Source organism: Ursus arctos, unplaced genomic scaffold (genome assembly GCF_023065955.2).
Source record: "Ursus arctos isolate Adak ecotype North America unplaced genomic scaffold, UrsArc2.0 scaffold_30, whole genome shotgun sequence".
NCBI classification, from domain to species: domain Eukaryota; kingdom Metazoa; phylum Chordata; class Mammalia; order Carnivora; family Ursidae; genus Ursus; species Ursus arctos.
In genome coordinates this window covers 33,083,300-33,104,746 of record NW_026622986.1, presented here as the reverse complement: position 1 = coordinate 33,104,746, position 21,447 = coordinate 33,083,300, and positions in this window count along the sequence as shown.

The following is a 21,447-nucleotide window of genomic DNA, read 5'->3' as shown; positions in this document are numbered from 1 at the left end:
CTCTCTGTCACATAAATAAATAAAAATCTTAAAAAAAAAAAAAAAAAAAAAAAAAAGAAGCCAAAGGTTCCAATGCTCACTTGTGCTTCTGACCGACAGACGGTGGATTGCAGGCTCCCACGCCCCCTCCTTGGGCTCCTGTCATTTGCCCGTGGCTCGTAGAACTCAAAGGAACATTTTACTTACTTGATCACCGGTTTCTCTTGAAGGGATACAACTCAGGAAGAGCCAGATGAAGAAGAGCTGCATGGGGTGAGGTTGGGGGAAAGTGCGTGAAGCTTTCATATCCTCTTCCAGGCGTCTCTGTCCCAGACTCCACGTGTGCACCTACCATGACCTCTCCTGACCCTGCCTGTGGGGCTTCACGGAGGCTTCAGTACAGAAGCAAGATTGATTAAGTCATCGACCACCAGTGATTGATTCAACCTCCAACCCCTCTCCCCTCCAAGGAGGTCAGAGGGGGTGGGACTGGGAGGTTCAACCCTCTAATCACAAGGTTGGTTCCCATGGCAACCAGCCCCATCCTCAGGTGGGGCCCAAAAGTCACCTCATTAACCTAACAAAAGACACCTTGATTGCTCTCTTCACTTGGGAAGTTCCTCGGGTGTCTGGAGCTCTGTGCCGGAAACTGGGAAACCGAGGAGCACCTTTCTTACTGTAGATGATGTTATCAGGCTGTCCATCCAGTAGTGTAACAGGTCAGTCCTAAACATGGTCATGCAGAGTCCTATCTATTGATGTGAAAGGACATTCATGGGATTTTATAAAAAAGAGTCAGGTTCCAAACAGCAAGTAAAATTAGAATCTGTAGTAAAACCAGGAAAAGGAGAAAAAATGGAAAATCTGGCAGGATCTCCAAGTATGGGTAATGCTGCGTGGCGAGCTGTTTTCTGTTTCCCCCTTTATTTTTGTTCATGGATATTTAGAATGAATATACATTTTGTCGAAAATATTTAAACATCTATAATTTACACAATGAAATGCAGAGACATTGGGGTTTGGGGGCACAGTTCTGGGTAGGACCTGGACACTCGGGTCCTATTTCTTGTTCAGCTGCCAAGACATTTAGGAAAATTGTTTAACCACGTGAGCCTGAGGTTCTCCACCTTAAAAATAAATAGGTTTTCGAGTTCACCAACGGTTATAAAATTTGGATTGATGCCCTTTCTCACTGTATCATCTACCCACCTAGCAGAGGGTGTCCAAACACCTTGTCAAACGCTCAAATGCACCTTACACGGCAGAGCTGGGGTGGCCAGCGTTCCTGAGATTAGCACTGGTGGCGGCTTCTTGGGCGGCTCAGGCCTCCCTGTGCGCCCCTGTGACCTGAGCCCCGCACAAGGCCACACTGCTCGGGCCAGGAGGCAGAACTGCCAGTGATACGCTGCTGCTCATGAGGGTTTCTCAGTCTTCACTGACCTTGATTAAAAATGAAAGGATGCATTTTTATTTCAGAGTGGATGCCCATTATTTTTATTTGGGAAGGGACACCTCCGGACTCCAGCAACTCCTGACCACAGCTACGGTAACAACGCATGGCGGACTCTTCGACTGGTCAAGAACCCTCATGAGAACCGCTCGGGTGACACAGCACACGTCTACGCGGGTGGAGAAATGTAGGCATGCTCACGGGAGTGCGCTGGCTGCTGTGGATAAACGACACAAAGTCTCCAATGCCGGAGTCCCCGTGACAGGCGTTGGAGCGGGCACGCACAGGTGCCACGGTGCCCGGCTCTGGGGGTCCCAAACAGATCAGATTCAGCCACTCGTCGCTGACAAAATCCAAAGACAGAGCAACAGCGGGCGGCGAAACCAGAAACGAATTTATTTCAGTGAGGCTGATGCCGGGAAGGAGGCAGGCCAAGATCTCAAAGACGGTCTCCAAAGGGCTGAACTACTTCCAGGGTTATGGAAGGACAATGTGGGGCGAAGGTGGGTGGGCCTGTGCCCGTGGGCTGAGAAGGTCAAGTGGATACTGTCTTGGGGTCGATCACGGGCAGGGTCTTGCCGACGTTTGCAGTCCTGGTTGCTGGAGAGGGTAGTTTCAGTTCCATTGGTGGATGCTTTGCCTTCAGGATCTCCCCCTGAGTCCAGAAACAAGCTGGAAAGGACCCAACTGGCAAGTTTGGGGTCAAAATGAGGGCAGCCGAAGTCCTCTGTCAGAGTGGGGGTCCTGGAGACCAGCTTCCCGGGTGAGGAGGGCGCAGCTCCGAGAACCGGGTCGGACCCCAGGCCGCCCTCAGAGTCGGTGGTGGAAAGCGTGGTGGGGCAGGCAAAAGGAGTGCTCCTTGTCTCCAGCTGGAGGACAGCAGGGCCCACGGGCGTGGGGAAGTGCAGCCTGGGGCAGGCATGCAGGATGAGTGGAAACGGGGAGAGCATTGGCCCAGGGCTCAGCCAGGAGTCCGTTAACCGTGACCTGGGCCTGAAGGACTGAGAACAGGCTGTGTCCACAGTCCCAGGCAGGATGGTGCCGCCCTCACCCCCTGTCCCCCTGGGTACAACGCTCGGGCTTGGGCCTCCAAGAGGGAAGTCTGAACCGCTGGGCACAAAGGGGTTACTTTATCTCCCCACCCCCACCCCAAATTCCCCTCACCCTTGCTGCACACATCTTTTTTCACTGTCTTCCTCCCTGGGAAGGAAGGGTCTCCGACACCGCCAGGCTCTCCTGGAATGGAATGAGCAGAAATGGGGAAGTAAGGATGTTCTCCAAATAGGAATATGACTTTAATGCAGTCTGATTTTCAGGAGAGACCCTTACTTTTATTACATACACTAGAAGCTTTTCTGCATTCACTCTGGGGGAGTGATAAAAAGTATTCTATCTGACCAGGACCCTGGGAGTTCCTAACAAGGAACGGAGCCAGCCAGCAAAGTCTTAAATATAGGCATGCGCACCCCAGGGGTGATGAAAACAAGGCCTTTTCCTGGGTATTGTTTCAGGGGATTGGCTGCGGTCAGAAAATATATGTCTCATTATTAGCACAATGTTCTACGCTCACCCCCTAGTAAATATTTTTGCAAGATAATATTTAATGATAAAGGTATTTTGCTCACTAGGTGTTCCCCGTCAGCAACTGGAATCTAACCTCTAACTCGCCGAGAAAGCTGAGCCAACAGTGGTGGGGGATATTCTCATCTGTCTCTCCTCAAAATACTTTCCTTTTTAAATCTGGTACGAAAGAGTTTCCTCCACCCAACCCCCCACCCCCTCCTCCTGGAAAAAAAAAAAAAAAAAGGTGTCCCAAAATGAAAGCTTCTGATGAATCTTCTTTTTTTTCTGCCTTTTCTGAACCGCTCCTTGGACCAGCACAAAGCTGTGAGGCACTGATGGACAGAATGCCCTCTGGGGTAACTTTCCTCCCCCACCTGCGTCAGGGAAGCTGAGATTCGTGACGGTGCAGGATTATAACGTGCGATCATGGAGAGTTGGAATGTGCAACTTTCCCTCCTTGTCCCCCTTCCTTCCCCCAAAAAACAGGTCTGGAAGCCACGCTCTGATGAAGGAGCTCATGTGTGTTGTGCTGTCCTGAAACCCCTGGCTGCCCCAGGGGGACAGACTGTTACTCCCTGGGGAGTCCGGATGCCTCAGGTGCCCTCGTGACTGGCCGCAACGTTGCCCAAGGTCACCTCCCTTCTCCAGGCCTCAGGATCCGGGGGGTCCAACGAGGAGCCTGGAAGGATACTATTTGGGCAGTCACGGAGTTTTACAAAAGACCTTGCTCCTGGAGATCTGGAACCCTCAGGCTATTTCTGAGATCTAACGCTCTGTCCTCGTCCGACACCGACACCGGCCTTATGGGGACAGACAAGAAGCCCAGAGCCCAGCACACAAACGGGGTACTGGCCGCCTGCTGCGGGCGTTCCTGCAGCTTAAAGAACCTGCAGGAGGCACGTGGCCGCCCCTACCCAGTGTTTGTTTACCAAGCACCGGGAGGCCCCAGTGTGACCGGGGAGTCCTTTATAGCTCCCACTGGGCTCCGAGACGTCAGCTGCGGGAACATTTGTGGTTGGTTTCCTTCTATTTACAGGGACCCGACTGCTTACAAGGTGGGATGCAAATTCCAGTCCATATGCCATGGAGAAGGACAAGTTCCCAAAGTGGCTCGATGACTATTTTAAAATCGCAGCTAATAAGTTACCGTCTGACGCCCCGGGGCTCGCCTGGGCCTAAAAATAGTTGTTCCTGAGCTGGTGGACAGGGTTGGGAACGGGGTTGACCACAGGGGAGCCGCGCCACGTCAACCCTGAACCATCCGGAAGTGTACAACAAAATTGAATCCAAGCACCCGAGATTTGATTTTTAAAAGATGGATGTGACAGTCGATTTTCCATTAATTAGATTTGTAAAGATATGTTAAGGATAGAAATAAAATGACAGCCAACCAGACGTGTCCTTTGGGCTTAAGACGGAGTCCAAAATTGTGTTAGCTCACCTCTTTAGCAGTGGTTTCGTGACATCAGAGAACCCAGTTAAAGCAAATGGCCCACTTAGGGCTGACAGCTGACCCTCAGCCCGGCTGGCAGCACCGTGATGGGGTCAGGGCCCCCCAAGGGCCCCGCTGGGCCACAGGCAGTCTTGAAGTTTGGGCTTCTCCAAGTGCAGGGTGCTTGGGGGCCGGCATCATGCGGAAGGAAGCAGAATGCCTGGGTTTCCTTTCTCCCCAGCGCGAAGCATAGATTACTTGGCCCTTGTCCAAGGAGTGAAAACAGCTCTGTTCAAGTACTTTTTTGATAGCTGGTACTTATTTAACAAAGGAGCTAAAATTCCTTTGTATGTTTGGGCTTGAATTTTTAAGAAATACTTGATTCACGCACGTATGCTGAGAACTTCCTATGACTAATACAGGAAAGTAACTCAAACGGGAGGTCAAGCCCGGTGTTTTTTGTTTTGTTTTGTTTTTATTTTTGCTACTTTTTCTTTGGCTTCTTTCTGGCTATTTTTAAAGTCACAGTTATTCTGCTTTTCTGTGCGTATATCTGACTACCTATCTTCCCTTCTGTCTGTTGGTCCATCCATCCATCGAGCAATCTTGGGACGGAAAAATCCAATCGGGGTGGTTTCCAGTTGCAAGTGGATTGCTTCACTCGCCTTCCTGTTACTGTATTTTAAATTCTCAGCTACATGCAATGGAGTATTGAACGTAAAAGTACAGCGAAGGTTCAGTCCTCGTGGCAAGATATCAAAAGGGGGGGTAGAAAGAGAGAAAGCGTGAGTGGTTTTATTGACACAAGTAGACAAAATCTTTATCCCTAAACAGAGAGAGAATGCTTGCTATTTCTACGCATCTGTTTTTTGTCGGCCTTAACCTTACCTCAGACCACAGGTACACACTGAGGTCGCCTTTGTACAGAGGAGATGGTTCTGATAAAGAGGACACACTTCTCTCGCTCTATCACACACACACACACACACACACACACACACACACACACAGAGGGACCACCTCTCCACCACCCGGAAGTGAATCAGAGGGGTCCTTTGGAGTCCAGCTTGGCCAGATGGTGACCCAGAAGGAGAGGGTGAGCGGGGTGCAGGCTGGTCAGGCTGGTGGGGGTTGGTTTTGCCGGTCGGCTAAAGTGCATTTCCTGGAGTTGGGTTTCCTTCAATATCTGAGATCAGCCCTCACAGCCTCAAAGCTGGGGAGCTTTCAGATGGAGGCTCCTGGAGTCCGACGCTATTTCCAGCATTTCTGTGTGTTTTCATTCAAATGGAGAAAAATGGAGAGACAAATGAGTATGTTGGGGTTGTATTGGAGCAAAGACCATGATGCCGTATTGTTTGATTTTGTAAGGAAACCCTGCAAGAGTCTAACATTGAAACTAAGCTTAGGCGCTTAGGTCTGTTTTAGGAGGACACACACCGCGTAGGGGATGAAGGAAAATATGTCCTGAGCATTGTAGAATATTTAAAATGGCTTTGAGTGGTAGAACTTGAGAAGATTGCAGTAATCAGTTATCACTGTGGAGGAAGACGCCTGGTGGTATCGATTTTCTTATACAAGGACAAGTTTTTCCATTGTAGTGAAGTCCAGGCACATTAGTCCCTGATTTTTATTAATCAATAATACACTTGGTGCAGGTGAAAAGAATTTTAGGAGTTATTTTAGAACTTTTTTTTCCATTAAATTTATTCATATAGTCTTTTTTTTAATCAAGATTTTATTATTTATTTATTTGAGAGAGAGAGCGTGAGCACAAGCAGGGGGAGTGGCAGAGGGAGAGGGAGAAGCAGACTCCCCACTGAGCAGGGAGCCCGACATGAGGCTCCATTTCAGGACCCCGAGATCACGACCTGAGCCAAAGGCAGACATTAACCACCCAGGTGGCCCCATATAGTCTTTTTCATAAAAAAAAAAAATACACGTATATATATATATATTTTCCGTTGTAAAACACTATATATCTGATAGCAGGAACTTTTTCTCACCTCAGTTAAAAAGAACACAGATTACCTTACTTAAGATTAGTCCTCATTGTACAAGATTTTAGAAGTGTTAGAATATGTAAATATTTTAGAAATAGGTCTTATATCTTCTCTAATTTGATCTCATCTCTTCACCCTTCATACGAACAGAGCCTCGTTCTAACAAAAAACAAACAACGACCACACCACCAAGGCACATAGGCTAAGTTTAGGTTTCAGACATTGGAATCTGCCAGTTATCTCAAGCGCACATCACTGTGGTCTCAGACATAGTTTCGACTGGAAAGAGGCAGACAGTGGCCCAGAAAATTGCTGACGGTCAGGCAGGATACAGAAGGGAAATCCCAGCACTGTGCATCTGCGTTCTAGGAAACAAGGACTGGAGGTGGAGGGGAGCAGGTGCTTGGAGAAAGTCCTGCTGAATCCCCTAGCCTTAGAAAGGATGGGGGGGGTCTGTTTCTCTTGGGGCCAGAATGGTCAGGTCCCAGTGACTTATGCAGGACCATCTACCAGCATCCACAGTGCAAGTGTCCTGTTGAAAGGTGCCAGTGCATACTTTTAGACTACACTTATGTTCTTTATGCAATAGTTCTCATCACCAGGTGGTGTGGATAATTAAAACCATCCCGAGGACTCAAGAGAACCATCCTATTTTAAAGTCAGTTCCCTGTGAGGACTTTTATCTTCCAGATATTCTGAAGAAAGAAGAAGCCTGCTGATAGACGAGTTCAGGGATGATTGGCAAGCCAACAATAATGGTCTTGATTTTTGTTGTTGTTGTTTTTTGAAAGAGAAGAAGAAAAAAAATCTAATCAGAAAGCAGTTTGAAGACTTAGAACAAAAGGTCATGCAACATAATCAGATCCTGGGAAAGACTAGACCTTGAATGGGCAGAGTCCTGAGAGATACGGAGCAGGTGTCCAAGCTAGGGCCTGACGGAATGTTGAGGAACCTCTCGCATGGTCTCAGAGAAGAGGAAAGATAACTTTCTGGGATGAGAAGTTTGCTCGGGCCAAACGGTGCTGACCCGGGAACACAGAAGACTGTCCAATCTCCTCCTGACTAGCAAGCGTCTGTTGGAATGTTTGCCACCAACGCATTTTACGTTTCAGACCAAGAAATGGGACCTCGAGAAGGAGAGTGTCCCACAACAGTCCAACCAGTGGTTCTCAGCTGGGGACGGTTCGAATGTCCCTCCACTGGGGGACGCTGCACAATATCTGGAGACATTCTGCTTGTCACAAGTCGGGGTGGGTGCTCCTAGCAACATGTGGGTCAGGGCTGGGGGTGAGGCCGAAATACCACACTCTGCAGGACAGCCCCCGCCGCCCCCCCCCGCCCCGCGACAGAATTATCCAGGCTGAAATGTCAATAGGTCGAGGCTGAGAAACATGGTCTAAACTATTTGGCATGAAATGGGTCTGATATTTAAATGTCTCTATGATATATATAAATTCTCCCAAGCATATAAGACTATATGGTAGGCTTCGGTTTGTTAATGACTCTTACCATTGTATGAACTCACTCGGTGCTCCGGATTTAAGTCAGATCTTGTAAAGCAGTATCTTCTTGGCTACGTTAAAAAGCTGTTTTTCCTGAAAATGAAGAGGAAAGCAATGCTGGCTTGTAAAGGTAACCTTTCGATTTGCAGAGGGAGCCTGCTAGGAGTACCGTCAGGTGTGCTAGTTCTGTGTGGCCGTCCCAGGGTGATAAAAACACCGTCTATTTCAGAGTTTCCCGGAGTATTAAATAATACAAAACATTCATCTTCGCGTTTTGTGCACAATAAACCCTGAATAAGTATATGCTATAATTTTTCAGTTTTTAGCATCGTACCGGAGTTATTTCATGGAGACGAATTTACAGTCAGAGTGACCGACAAAAATAACGTAACAACACAGGATCTTTGGGGTTGAATAAAATAAATCAATAAAATCATAAATTCGCAGTAAGACCTGTTTTTCCAGGCCCTCATCCCAGACTGTGAAGTGAGCAAAGGTGGCATCCCACTTGCCATCGTAACAAACAGGGATCTTCGGGGAGGACAGCCCGTGAGCAGCGAACGACCCTAAACCAGTGGGCACCACGAAGTGAGCTCCTCCTTGAGCGATTCCCAGGACAGGGTACTCGCCTCCAGGAGGAGTCTTGTTTTCTCACCTGTTCTCCTGAAAGAGTTTGAAATGTAAACGTGGTCTTGCCAGGCTTTCTTGGCTGTGATTTATGCAAGGATGTTCCTAGGAGTGAGCGTCATGAATCCTCCCGGCCCGCCGGCTGAGTCATTGGCTCTGACATCAGGTTTTATCTTCCCGCCTGCAGATAAAGGGACCAGGAGGCTGTTGGAGCCTGAGCCTTCCCACCGCCGTCTGTCTGGAGCGGGACCCATGGAGGCTGACTCAGCTGAGATTTGCCCAGCAGCGTTGTGCGATCTCTGATACCCAGGCTGCCGGGTGATTCAGTCGTGCCACTGGCAACCACAGCTGTCTGAATTTTCACCTGGGGGTGGGGGTCAGTGTCCGATGCACGAAAAGGGGGCATCCTTACTGCATACACACAATGGGGCCGCTTATCTGTACTCACCACTGTGCAAATACTCGGGGACCATTTTATTGTCCCTAGGACCCCGGACCACTTCCCACTGGGGATGCTCTCAAACCAACAGCCGTGGGAGGATGTCACTAACTTAACAGAAATGACACGTGTCTCTCTGAGCGATGGGTCGCAAATCCAACATTACAGCTGAACTTCAAAGAGCCTGCCCATGTGGGTCCTTGGAATGCCTCCCGGGGAAGGTCCTCAGGGTCTGTTTACCTGGATAGTCTCTAAGTCCTGCTCTTTAGATAGACAGGCAGACAGACAGATGGACGACGTGCCGATCCAGGCTGCAGCCCCAGGGCCTCCAGCTCCGGCTATTGTTAACAACTCGGGGAGGGAGGGGCCTGGAGCCAGGGGGTCTGCCCTTCGCCCACAGCCACATTCCCTTCTGTAGCCACGGTCTCTCAGACTCCTGGCATTTCGGGTTTAAAATGCCGATGCTGTATTTGGCGAAGTAGGGGTGTGTGAGAAGAAAGTCTCAGTTACTCAAAAGTTGCTAGCAAAGGACAACGATGACCTCAAGCTTGGGTAAGCGAACACCTCGTGCAGGTTCCCGCCCCTCCAGCTGAAGAGGTGCTGCGGGACGGCGCGGCAGAAATCACCAGCAAAGAAGGAAAATGAAATGAGAAAAGAATATGACACAAACTGAGAACAGAGAGCATCTGCTGGAAAGGCTGCCCGCCGGCCTGGGCCTGCTCTGTTATCAGGGGACTGTTTTCCTGAAAGGGACCTGAAGGTGACGGCCGTCCTCAGTCAGGGGTCCTGGAGCTGTGTGTGTGCCTGTGTCCGCCCACAGAAAGCCCCATTCCATACAGAACAGGGATGCCTCCTTCCGTGTTTCTATTTTTTTTTTAAAGATTTAATTAATTTTTTTGACAGAGATAGAGACAGCCAGCGAGAGAGGGAACACAAGCAGGGGGAGTGGGAGAGGAAGAAGCAGGCTCCCAACGGAGGAGCCTGATGTGGGGCTTGATCCCATAACGCCGGGATCACGCCCTGAGCCGAAGGCAGACGCTTAAGGACTGCACCACCCAGGCGTCCCCTTCTTCCGTGTTTCTATTAGGAACTCGAAGACCCAGATTGTGGGAGCCAGTGCTTTTTATTTTTCCTAAGAGGGAAACTTGCTCTAAAAAGGAGAGCAGAATTCTCCAAGATCCTGCATGAACACAAGGACACCCCTTCCCTAAAAGGCAAACCTCACAGCCAGCAGGATGCCACTCACCTTACTTCCAGGGACATACACCCTCCTCCCTGTCCCAGGAGGTCACAGGGGACAGGCTTGCTGGCCTTCGGATCTGACAGAGCTCCATGGTCCCGCCTCTACTCGCTCTCTCCATTGCGGCAGCACTGCTCCCCACAGTGCTGCACGTTCAGGGAGCACGAGTGGAGTCCGCGGGCTCCGGGGGATGGGAAAACCGAGCCCGTGGCCCGCAGTTGCTCTGCCCTGTCTTTATTGAAACGATCTGTTTTCATTATTTCAATCAATGGTGTTATTATGTGTATTCTGAAACTTTAAGCAAATGGAATCATGTAGAAAATGCAATAAATGAGTAAAATGAGGTGAAGAACAGAGAACACCGTGTTTTCAGGCATAGGAACAATAGCCGCTCCTCCGGCCCCACTGGCCTGTCCCCTGGGCGTGGTCACCTGAGACCAGGGTCACATCAGCACGGGTCCCCATTCTGCCCTTCCGCTCCTGCCAGCAGCGAAGTGTCTCCCTGCAACTGCTCTCCTCAAGCCACCTGCAGCTGCCACGGAGCCGCGCAGACCGCCCCCCCCCCCCGAGGCCCACACGCATTGGTACCCGGGCCCTTGGGCTGAGCCTCTGCCTTTCTGCAGGGGAGAGTGCGGAAGGATGCCCGCTGCGTGGCCACGTCGGGGACACCTGTCTGAAGACCACGATGGGCTGAATGTCAGGTCCCCCGCGTGTTGAAGCCTGACCCCAGTCTGAGGAGATGGAGATTTGGCGAGGTGATGAGGTCAGGAGGGATTAGTGTCCTTATGGAAGAGCACCCGTGAGCCTTCTCGCCCCTCCCGCCGCGTGAGGGCACAGCGAGCCAGGAAACGGGGTCTCAGCAGACACCGGACCTGCACGGGCCGCGGTCTCAGCCTCCAGCCTCCAGAACTGGGGCGGGGGGCAGATGTCTGCTGTGCATGAGCTCCCCTGTCTGGGGTGTGTGTCACAGCAGCTGGAATGGACGAGGAGGAAATGCCGGGGGTGGGGGTTGTTAACGCAGTGTTCATACGATCTTACTTAAGGACGGTTTGAGACACGTGAGGGGTTCCAGAGGAGCGTGGTGTGTGTGCCTGCACCCCTCACGCCTGTCTGCCCTGCTCACAGAAGAGTAAGTTTTGGAAGGAGGGGAAAACCTCAGTTAGCCCTGAAGTTGGAGGTTTATCATCACTGGCAGTAAATGGCAATTCTAAGGAGCATTAGAATAACTCTCGTGAGAGTATCTTCTCAGAACCTGGGCAACAAGATGACCCATTGCAGGGACCATAAATGTCCTTGCCCGGACATCACTGGGCACCAGGACAGGCGTCCTGCAGCTGCCCATCTCTTAGAGCCCACACTGTGTGGTTTAAACAGCAAACCACGCTTACCGGGGCCTCCATAACATATTTATATTGTCTCAACTACTGTTCGTTTATGAGAGATATGTAGTTATTTCCAGACGAAACGAGAGGCCACAATGCCCTGCAAGGCCAAGGGCAAGGTGGTGGCAGAACGGGGACTCAAGCCCAGGTCCCTGCTGCTCCCTCCCCACACAGTCAGCTTTGGAGCTCTGAAAATCACAGAAATGGGCACTCCCTCAAAAACATCAAGAACCTCTTGGAAGATGTGTCATGAAAGGAAGCGTGGACAAGCCGTGCACACCCGTTCTTCCTTCTGCCCCCTGGCCCTGTGCCCCCACTCTCTCTGGGGCTGAAGAGCTCTTTGCATTGCATCCCTGCCCAAGGTGGAGAAGGTCCTGGTGTTGGGGTGCTCTCTAGTTCCCTGGGTGTGGTGCACCGTGCCCTCCCCTTGCTAATTCCCCAGGCATCAGACCCACGATGCACCCTGTATCCTTGAGATGGTTTCTGAGATGCAGATTTCAGGCAGAACAAGGCTCTGTGGCTGGATGCAGAACTCACATTGCATGCATTTTTCTCCTGGTCCTTCTCCAAAATGAGATAACTGAGACAATGAGTTACTCAAAAAAATTAAAAAGGCGGAGGGCACTGGGGTGGCATAGACCATTAAGTGTTCGACTCTTGGTCTCGGCTCAGGTCTGATCTCAGGATCGTGAGATCCAGCCCCACATCGGGCTCTGTGCTCAGCATGGAGTCTGCTGGAGATTGTCTTTTTCCTTCTCCCTCTCCTTCTCTCCCTGCTCATGCGCGCTCTCTCTCTCTAAAAATAAATAAATCTTTGAAAAAAAACAAAAATAAATAGGAGGGGCTTTCTATCAAATGTCTTCTCGCAGTTTTGACATGTGGAAGGCCAGGGGACCTGGTTCGTCAAGACAAGAACGGTAGGGAACGTGACCAGCACAGTCAGGGGACACCTCCAAGATTTCCGTCCCTCCACCTCTGCCCTCAGATCACTTTTCTTCCAAGATGGTTCCTTTGAGGCTTAACTAAGGAATTTGAGCTGAATTACTAGCATCAAGGATTGGTCTCTCTTTTTTCAAAGGGCGCCAAAACGTGCCCATTTGTTTCTTTCTTTTTTGGTGCATGTTTAGGACTCAGGATCTGTATGGTATTTAAAGAGAAGCTGAATTTTTAGTCTCTGAGCCAAGGGCGGTGGGTGACGTTCAAGTTCCCCCCGAATCTTCTGATTTTCACTCTGGTTCAAAACCACAGTTCCATGTGCAGTGGAAATGGCATTTTCCTCCTGTCCCTGACTTCTGCATTTAGTATCAAGCCCTGGGCTGTGCGCGCAGCTGCGGGAGCGAGCGTGGCGCTCTTTCCACGCATTCCACCGCTGGAGTGCTCACATCCACTTTGGGGATTGCTCCCCGGAATGAACTAGAGTCCCTCATTCCTACAGCCGACGCAGGCATGGCCTTGCGCCTCAAGATGCCAGCACAGAGATGCGAGAAGCTGTTCTTAGTAGGGCGCTCGATACAGGAAATGAAAGAGGGAACCAATGGTTTCCACCAACTTAGAGCAGAACCGAAAGTCTGCAAATAAAAATTACGGATCCTTCATCACAGCCCCCCTCCCCCTGCATGCGCTGCATGAAAACACGCGTTTCTGTAAGAGACTTGCCTTTTTTCAAAGCTCTTGAGTCATCTTGGTTTCTGTCTCCTAATTTAGATTGGCTTGGAAAACAATAAAATGAAATAGTCAAAGCCGCACATTTCCCTGCTGTGCACGGAAAGCGCTGACAACGTCTCGCTCCACGAAAAGACCCTGCTCTGGGACGCTTTGTGGGACCCGACCTAACTGTGCTCGCTTGACCTTTTGCCTGGTATTTTTGAAAAAAGAAGAGAAGCACCTCAAAACCTAAACTTTGGTTTTATTTCTGGGCCAAACATTTGGGGCTTTCTGAAAAAGTATACTGAGATAAAGGCATCATCAACTGTGGAAAAGAAGGTTAGGCAGAAAATAAGTGGTACATATTTATTACACATTAAAGACTAAATGGGCTGCAGGAGAGATCGTAAGTCCACATAATCTGTGCCAGGTCTCTCCTCTAGCCCTGCTCAAGCCTTTCCTCCCTCTGTTCTTGCTTCTGATTTGCCCAATTCCCCAAAGTTAGAAAACAGAAGGACGCACAAATGACTTTTTGCCTGTCCTTGGGAGTCTAACTTTGGATCCACACCCATTCCGTGAAGCGTCAGAAGGTCAGATGTGCATGTTTTTCTGCACTTTGGGGAAAAAAGGGAACTGACCATCATTACCAGTCTTCAGAACCCACTTTAGTGCTAATAATTCAGCTTGGATTCCTTAGGAGCTATACCATGCTCCAGCATTTGTCCTGGGGAAACATTTGGGCAGCTCATACCTACAACCTGCATATAACCTCCCCAGCGACCTGCTCGTTGGAGCTGACAGTTGAGTCAAAATATGTTTGTGCATCTGTTTTTCTGCTCATGAAGGACACGGCAAATAGATTTTGAATGAGGAGAAATCTGCAAACCCGGGCTTTTATGTTATGAGCGCAACATGGCGAATATGACCGTGTCAACATATTTTAATAAGCGTTCGTTACTTATTGGGCCTAAGAGTGCTTATGCAGTACGCCTTTAATTGTGTTTGTAGATTTTATTGTTTTCAGTGGGAAGTACTTGAAGGCAAGTGTCCTAAGTGTCACTCAGGCGCCAGTGTGGCCGTCGGATCGAAGGAAGCCTGTGAATTCTAAGGCACAACATAAAGTGAGAATCACCGGATTAACTGTGGGTAGACAATAACAGCCGTGAGTACTGTATAAGCTAATATAAAATTATCCCTAAAGTAAGTATTCTAAGAGTAAATTATTCTAGCCAGTAGTCATCAGTAGTGAATACACCATCTTGTCACTTCCTTTCCCCCCTCCAGGATTTTATTTACTTATTTGAGAGAGAGCACAAGCAGGGGCAGAGGGACAGGGAGAAGCAGACTCCCCACTGAGCAGGGAGCCCGACGTGGGGCTGGATCCCAGGATCCCAGGACCGTGACCTGAGCTGCAGGCAGCTGCTTAACTGACTGAGCCCCGCAAGTCCCCCCATCCTTGTCTCTTCTGCACCTGTAACATGCCAGCCCACATAATTCTGCAACACTATGTTAAATCTGCAACAGCACAGCCCCCGACTGACACTGTCTTAAACAGTAGTCCCCTGACCATCCCTTTCTTTGCCCCTAGAAAATTAAAGTCCCTACATTTGAAAGAAAAGGGAATTTGTATTTGCCAAATGCCTGTTTTATACCATCCCCAGAAGTTTTGCCAGGAAGATGTCCCTTTTTCACAGGTGTTGCCCCAGAGGCTCAGATAGGTCAGGGGACTTGCCCACAGCCTCACAGTTCAGATGGGGCAGGCGGGACTCAGACCTGGTTCCCAAACCCACCTCATCCTGTGACTCCGTGCTGCCTCCCCCTTGATAAGTCATGCCCCAACAATCCAGTTTTACAAGGACACACCTCACATTTCTTCAGGGAGTCTCCCCTGGGCCCTTCCTGTTCCTGTAAGGTTAAGGGTGCAGCTCGTCTGCACGCATAAGCTCTGGAAGTGAAGTCCTGTGACGTGGGTCAGGCTGCCATCCCAGGGCTCAACAGACTTTCCCAGAACAGTACGGATGGGCGAGGAAAGTGCCGAGTCTTGCTGGACGGTCCCACCCCAGGTGCTCGTGCTCTGAGTCACGGGCTGCGTGTGGGGTGCAAGCCCAGGGCAACTGAGTCACCGCAGCCTTCGTCCTGCACGGAGAGCTCTCCTTGGTGAAGAGCTGCTCCCCACAAGCCTCACTAACACCCTTGCCTTTTCTGGGCCCATCTTCTCGTCCAGGGCCTGTTCAGAGACTTGTCCCCAAGGTCACTAGACTTGTTCTGTCCCTTCTTTGCTGCCCTTGTAGGAACGGGTTGGGGAGACAGCCGGCCAGTGTGGGCCAACTTCAAGACGCTCACCCACAATTACCCCTCTATTCACTCTGTGGCCACTGCTGATCGCTAGGTGAGGGGATGAAGGAACGTGGCCGCCCTTCCGAGGCTGGGCTGCCTCTGGCGTGTTCTCCATCCTCGGACTGCAGGGAGCGTGTGCCTTCGGGCTGATGATGCTGTGTGCACACACGGCACCCTGTCCTCCCGAGTTACCCAAGGGGGACGGCCTGACTGTCTCATGACCAGGAGGCCAGCAGTGAGTTCAACCAATGCTTGGTCATGGCATCGTCTTAAGGTGGGTTTTCATCTGCCAGTAATAACCCCTCTTTGTAAGAAGAGAGCTCTCAGATCATAAAAACTGTGAGCGATCGGGAAGCACGGATGAGCTTTACGTTCTTGCCATGTGTGCCCATCGGAGGTCACCCGGCTGCTGCTCCCCGTGTGGCCCCCATCGTGTCCCCGTGCTGCAGTCCCCATCCTGGGCGGTCACGTGTGAGGGTCATTGCTGGAGCGGGGCTGTCGGTGCAGGAGCACAGGTCACGGTTCAGCCTCCCCGACGGTGACGGCAGGGTCCGTGTGAGCGGATTCTAACTTACTCAGTGTTGCTGAATCTCTGAGTCCTCTGGGCCCACCTAACAACTTCAAGACGCTGTTTTCAAATTACTGCTCCTGTTTTTCAGAGAAGAGGCTACAGTACTCATCTGAACCGGAGGCAACTGTGATGTTCGTCGCCCGTAGGGGCGCCCGGGCCCAGGCCATGCTCTTCACGGATGTCACGGGCGGTCCCAGCACGGCCCGCCGTCGGCGGTGATCAGCTCCAGGGCTCCAATCCGAAGCCGCGGAAGGCAGAGAAGCAGCAGCAGCGTGGACCCTGGAGCATAGTCCTTCCCACCAGTGGGTTTTCCCAGCATTAGCCCCTGAGAGCGCCACACCTGTCTTGGGATTTGGGGGACAGGCGTTTTCACCCCCAGGAAAGTGTGGTGTCTCAGCCAAAGCCACCCAGGCAGCGGTGGACGCCAGCCGAGCGAGCACCAGGCCTTCGGGCTGCAGCGTGTTTTATTTGCTCCTGAGATTGCCTGAAAGGCTATTTCCCAGTGACTGATCCCCAAAAATGACAGAGTAAAGAAGGGTCACTAGAAGGAATCATGGCAAGCAAGAGAAGGTTCTGTCCAAGGACTTCAGATAAAAACCACGTGCCCCTAAGTGAGCCACCCAGAGAAAAGTGGATTGGGGTTGACTTCCTGCCACCTCCTGGCACCGGGGACTGCATGGGGGGGCAGCACGAACCCCGTGTCTACCGCTGGCAGCAGCGTGAGACGGAGGCAGACACGGAACTGCAGCCCCTCGCCCACGGGGATGACATGATCCAGGCTGGGAGTCGAACTCGACGTTCTCATCCTAGACGGTCACCAGATCCTGGTACCCAAACCTGGGACAGGACGACTCCTCCAGGTCCTGCCAGAATCGAGCACGTGAGAAGCAGGTGAGAAGCAATCATCTCGTGAGCTTGTAGAAAAAGAGGGGCACTCTGGCAAATCAGATGCGGGAAAAGGCTCCACGCTCCTGAGAGAGGACATTCGAGGTTTGTAGATGAGTAAATCAGCCGCCTGGAAACACCCAGCTTATTCCACGGTTTAAAAGGCTTTGCGTTTAGTTTGGAAGTAATATGTCAAAACACTTGATTATTTAAATTTGAATGACAGACAGAGAGCCAGCTCTAATAAAGTTTCATTTTCGTTTTCCCCGAGTAGCTCTACTCCGAGGCATGGGGCTCTTTCTGGAGTATTCAGTACATTTGTAGGGGGGACAAGTTCTTTGAATTCACGTCAAGTGGAAAGAAGGGAACCCGGGTGGTGACATTGCCTCTGTGAATGCTGCGTATTCGGATCCGAGCCTTGGCAGCCTTACGGATTTCGCCCATCATCTTCCCCTGATCTTCAGCAGCTTCGAATTCTCCAAGAGCTTCTGTGTCTAAGGTGACGGGGAGAAGGAAAAGAATGAGCACACGCTGGGTGAGTGGCCTTCCTCAGGCCCCTCTGGGTAAGAGATTTACCGGAGATGTCTAATACCTTGGATCAAGTGAGTAGCTGGGCTTTATTTAGGATGAAGGTCTGCATGCTGCTGGCCACACAAGTGAAGCAGACAGAGCAGCCGCCAGTCCCTTCGGGCGCGGACCAGGCAGGTGCAGCGCTCCCACGCTCACCGCCCAAACGGACTCCTGCTCTGGGGAGCGAGAGAGAGAAAGAACCCAGAGAGAGAAAGAACCCAGAGAAGAGGCAGGTGCTGGAGGTTCAGCAGAGCAGAGAGGACGCCCCAGGAGGGACTTCGAGACTGGCTGTCGTCCATTTCTGAAATGCCATCACACCTGAAGGATGGGCAAGGTGTTCTCTTCGTATGATTCAACCACCTCATAGTAGACATGAAAACAAATTCCATGCATATCGTGTTCACGTCCATCCTCCGTATCCGGTGGTAGAAAGTCCAACACTGGTCCAGAAATAAGGGCATGCACCTGCCAGTTATCCTCGTGGGCATAATTCCTGATGGCAGGGCATGCTTTGTGGCCCGCAGGAATGGCCCGGGTGACTTGTTTTCAGATCTAATCAAACGTGAGTCCCAGGGGCTCAGAGGGCACTGGTGAAGGAGCCGTGGGCACACACAGGCACATCCACATCCATCATCACTGCCGAACTAGCAAGCATGTATTGAGCACGGACTTGATAGGATACCCAAGCTTTGAAAGGCCTAACTCTCTGGCTGTGCATTTCAAGTGAAAAATAAAAGCACGGAGGTGCCTTGCATTGCATATCAAGTAAGGCAAATAAAAAGCAAGGCTCAGGGAAGGAGACACCTGTGGACCAGCGTGACCCTGGCGGCTGGTGGAAGGGGTCTGCTTCTACCCTAAAGCTTGGAGAAAAGGGTCCAGACTCGGTCGGTCCTACGCGGTCTGCGGTGGTTGGGCTTCACTGTTGCGTGGATGAATGAAACGTGGGCTTTGCCCTCAGATCCCCTGTCCCTGGCTCACGTGGACTCCAGCTCTGGGTGGGTTGAGAAGGTGAACGTGGGTCCACAGGGTGCATGCACACGGACGTAACGAGATGGCTGGCTTGTTTCTCTGGCTCTGCCTCCCACTGGCCATGCTGGCGGGCTGACCGCGCCTCTGGTCCAGTCCGCAAACTGAGAACGCTATTGGCTGCCTGCTCACCGCCGCTGGTTCGGTTTGAGGAGCAAGTGAGAGCCGTTCTCACAGTCTTGCTGATCAAATTTGTTACCCGGAGTGGTGCCTGCATCAGACCCCGCGGGAGTACTCATTTGTCAGAGGACAATGGCCAGTAAGACTGTTTTACAAACGAACACATCAGCACCCCCAAAACAGAGCAGAACAAAGGAACCGAACAAAACCAAACCAAAAAACCAAAAAACCTCTGCAAACATATGGCATTTTATTTTCATCAAAAGTCATGGAGGCATGGGAAAAGGGGGTGAAAATAGAAAACAAGCAAACATCAGTTAACTAAAATAAAACAAGAAAGAAAACAAACCAACGTGTGTATCTGCATGTAAGCATAGGGATTTTAATTGGACAAAACATATGCCGAGTTAGAGTAGCTTCTAGCATCGAGGCTGAGACTTGGTGATGGAGGAGGCTTTCCATGCACAGAATTCATTTCATCAGAAAGAACATAGCACGTTAAATAATGCAGCGAGTCCGGAGGACTTTGGTGAGTTACCTGTTTAATGGGAACCTAAGCTCGGCCCACCCAGTTCAGAACAATTGGACCAGTCTCGAGATTTATAGCCATGCGTGAAAACCGCGGTAACGCTCGGGACTTCTGGGTTCTTTGTCATTTGTTAAAAACACTGTGAATTCAGCTCCCTGACTGTGTTGGTCAATTCCATTCTGCCATTGGTCAGCATGTTCACGGCTTCTGACAGGAAAAGCGTTTTACTCAAAGATTTGCAGAACTTCCTTCCTGCAAGATTTCAGTAGCATGGCAAGAATGGCGAGAGGAAGCTACGGTATTGATCGTAAAAACACCCCGCAAAGCCTAAGCTTGTCCTTCACTGGATTTATGGGAAGATGTCGTGGAAAGCAAACATGGGTGAAATTTGCCTAATGCTTGCTGAGTTTTGTTTTTTTTTTAAAGATTTTATTTATTTATTCGACAGAGATAGAGACAGCCAGCGAGAGAGGGAACACAAGCAGGGGGAGTGGGAGAGGAAGAAGCAGGCTCATAGCGGAGGAGCCTGATGTGGGGCTCGATCCCGGAACGCCGGGATCACGCCCTGAGCCGAAGGCAGACGCTTAACTGCTGTGCCACCCAGGCGCCCCTGCTTGCTGAGTTTTAAAAAAATCTATTTTTACATAAATTCAGTGGGGAAAACAAGAGTTATTTTCCTGATTGAGAAATAAATATCCACCACACAATGGGCATCAGCAGCAGCTACCCATCACATGTCATGTTCCAGACCCCAGGCTCGGTCCCCGCCGACCTGCGTTTTCTCTAGTCTTTCAACAATCCCCAAAGGATTTCCATTATTCCCGTTTTGGAGATGAGAATGACAAAGTTTAAGGATTGTAGGAGACCATCGCGCAGCCGAGAATTAATGAATCTTTTCGTTTGTTAAGTTCTATGTGGGAAGGTTCACCATGGATTCCCCAGAACATAGGAGGGTAAGTGCCCGGTCTTGGCAGATAGAACTGCTAGAATTCCCTTAAAACAACAGAGGTTCCTAGACTGGGTCACTGTTAGACGTTTCCAAGGGAGCTCACAGCTTGAAGAAAGGGCTCCAGGGTATTTGGACAACAGCTTTCCCACGTTCTTGGGGGTGGTGGTGGTGGTGGTGGTGGTGGTGTGCTTTCCAGGTGCCCCTCCAGCTGTCCCTGGAGTACAGGCATCCTTAAAAGGCGACACTCCTGATGACCTAAGCACAGGAAGCTCGGTGGGTGGGTCGTGATTGATTCACGGCGAACGAGAAGTTGCTGGCGCGCCTTCCTCTCTCAAACCCCATCAACTTTTCTAGTCACAATGGGACTGGAACTGGTTCCCATTGCCCCCTCCTCCTGACATCCTCAAAGTTGAGTATGCGGCATCACAGCCTGGAGAAGCCCAAAACACAGGCAGCCCGTCTCTTGGGACCGTCCTCACGTGCAGCTGGGTGGCTCGGTAAAGGCCCCCACAGCTTTTGCTGCTGTTCCCCCAGGCATGGGGATGTTGCAGGAGTGACCCTGGAAATGCTGGATTTCCAGTGGCCTGTTACCCACCAGGCCGTAGCCCCTGCTGCCTGTCTCCATCTTCCGACAGGGCACCACCAGACAGCTTCTGAACCCCGGACTGCCGGGGCTCCCTATCTTCAATCTGCAGCGAGCACGGACGTTCTCTTTCATTTACTTTAACTAAACGACTTACCTATCTGGATTCTGCCTGAAGGCAATTTTGCCATAAAGAGTTAAATTTTTACAGTGACAATGCAGGCACACATCTGTCTTGTGGGGAGTCGGCTTGCTTTAGCTTTTGAACTGTGAATAAATGACCTGGTTTGGGGAGGATGGTAAATTGTAGAAGTCGGGCCAGGGGTGCTGGGGAAGAGCTTCTCCGGGTCCCATCGCAACGGCAAGAGAGGGCGTGTGGTCCAGTGACTCCTTTTGAACTTGTCCCTTGTCCTCACCTGCAGGAGCAGAGCAGGGACACCCTTCCCGCAGCGACCTCCCTGACGGCCAGCGCAGGCCATCACCTATCTTGCACATCTGGAAGGAAGTCTTGCACAACCGGAGTGAAGTGTGGCAATGTGAAACTGAAGAAATAGACGGAACAGAACTATGCTTTGTCGGGTACGTGCCCGTCACCCCTACACATGCTTGGGCGCCCGGC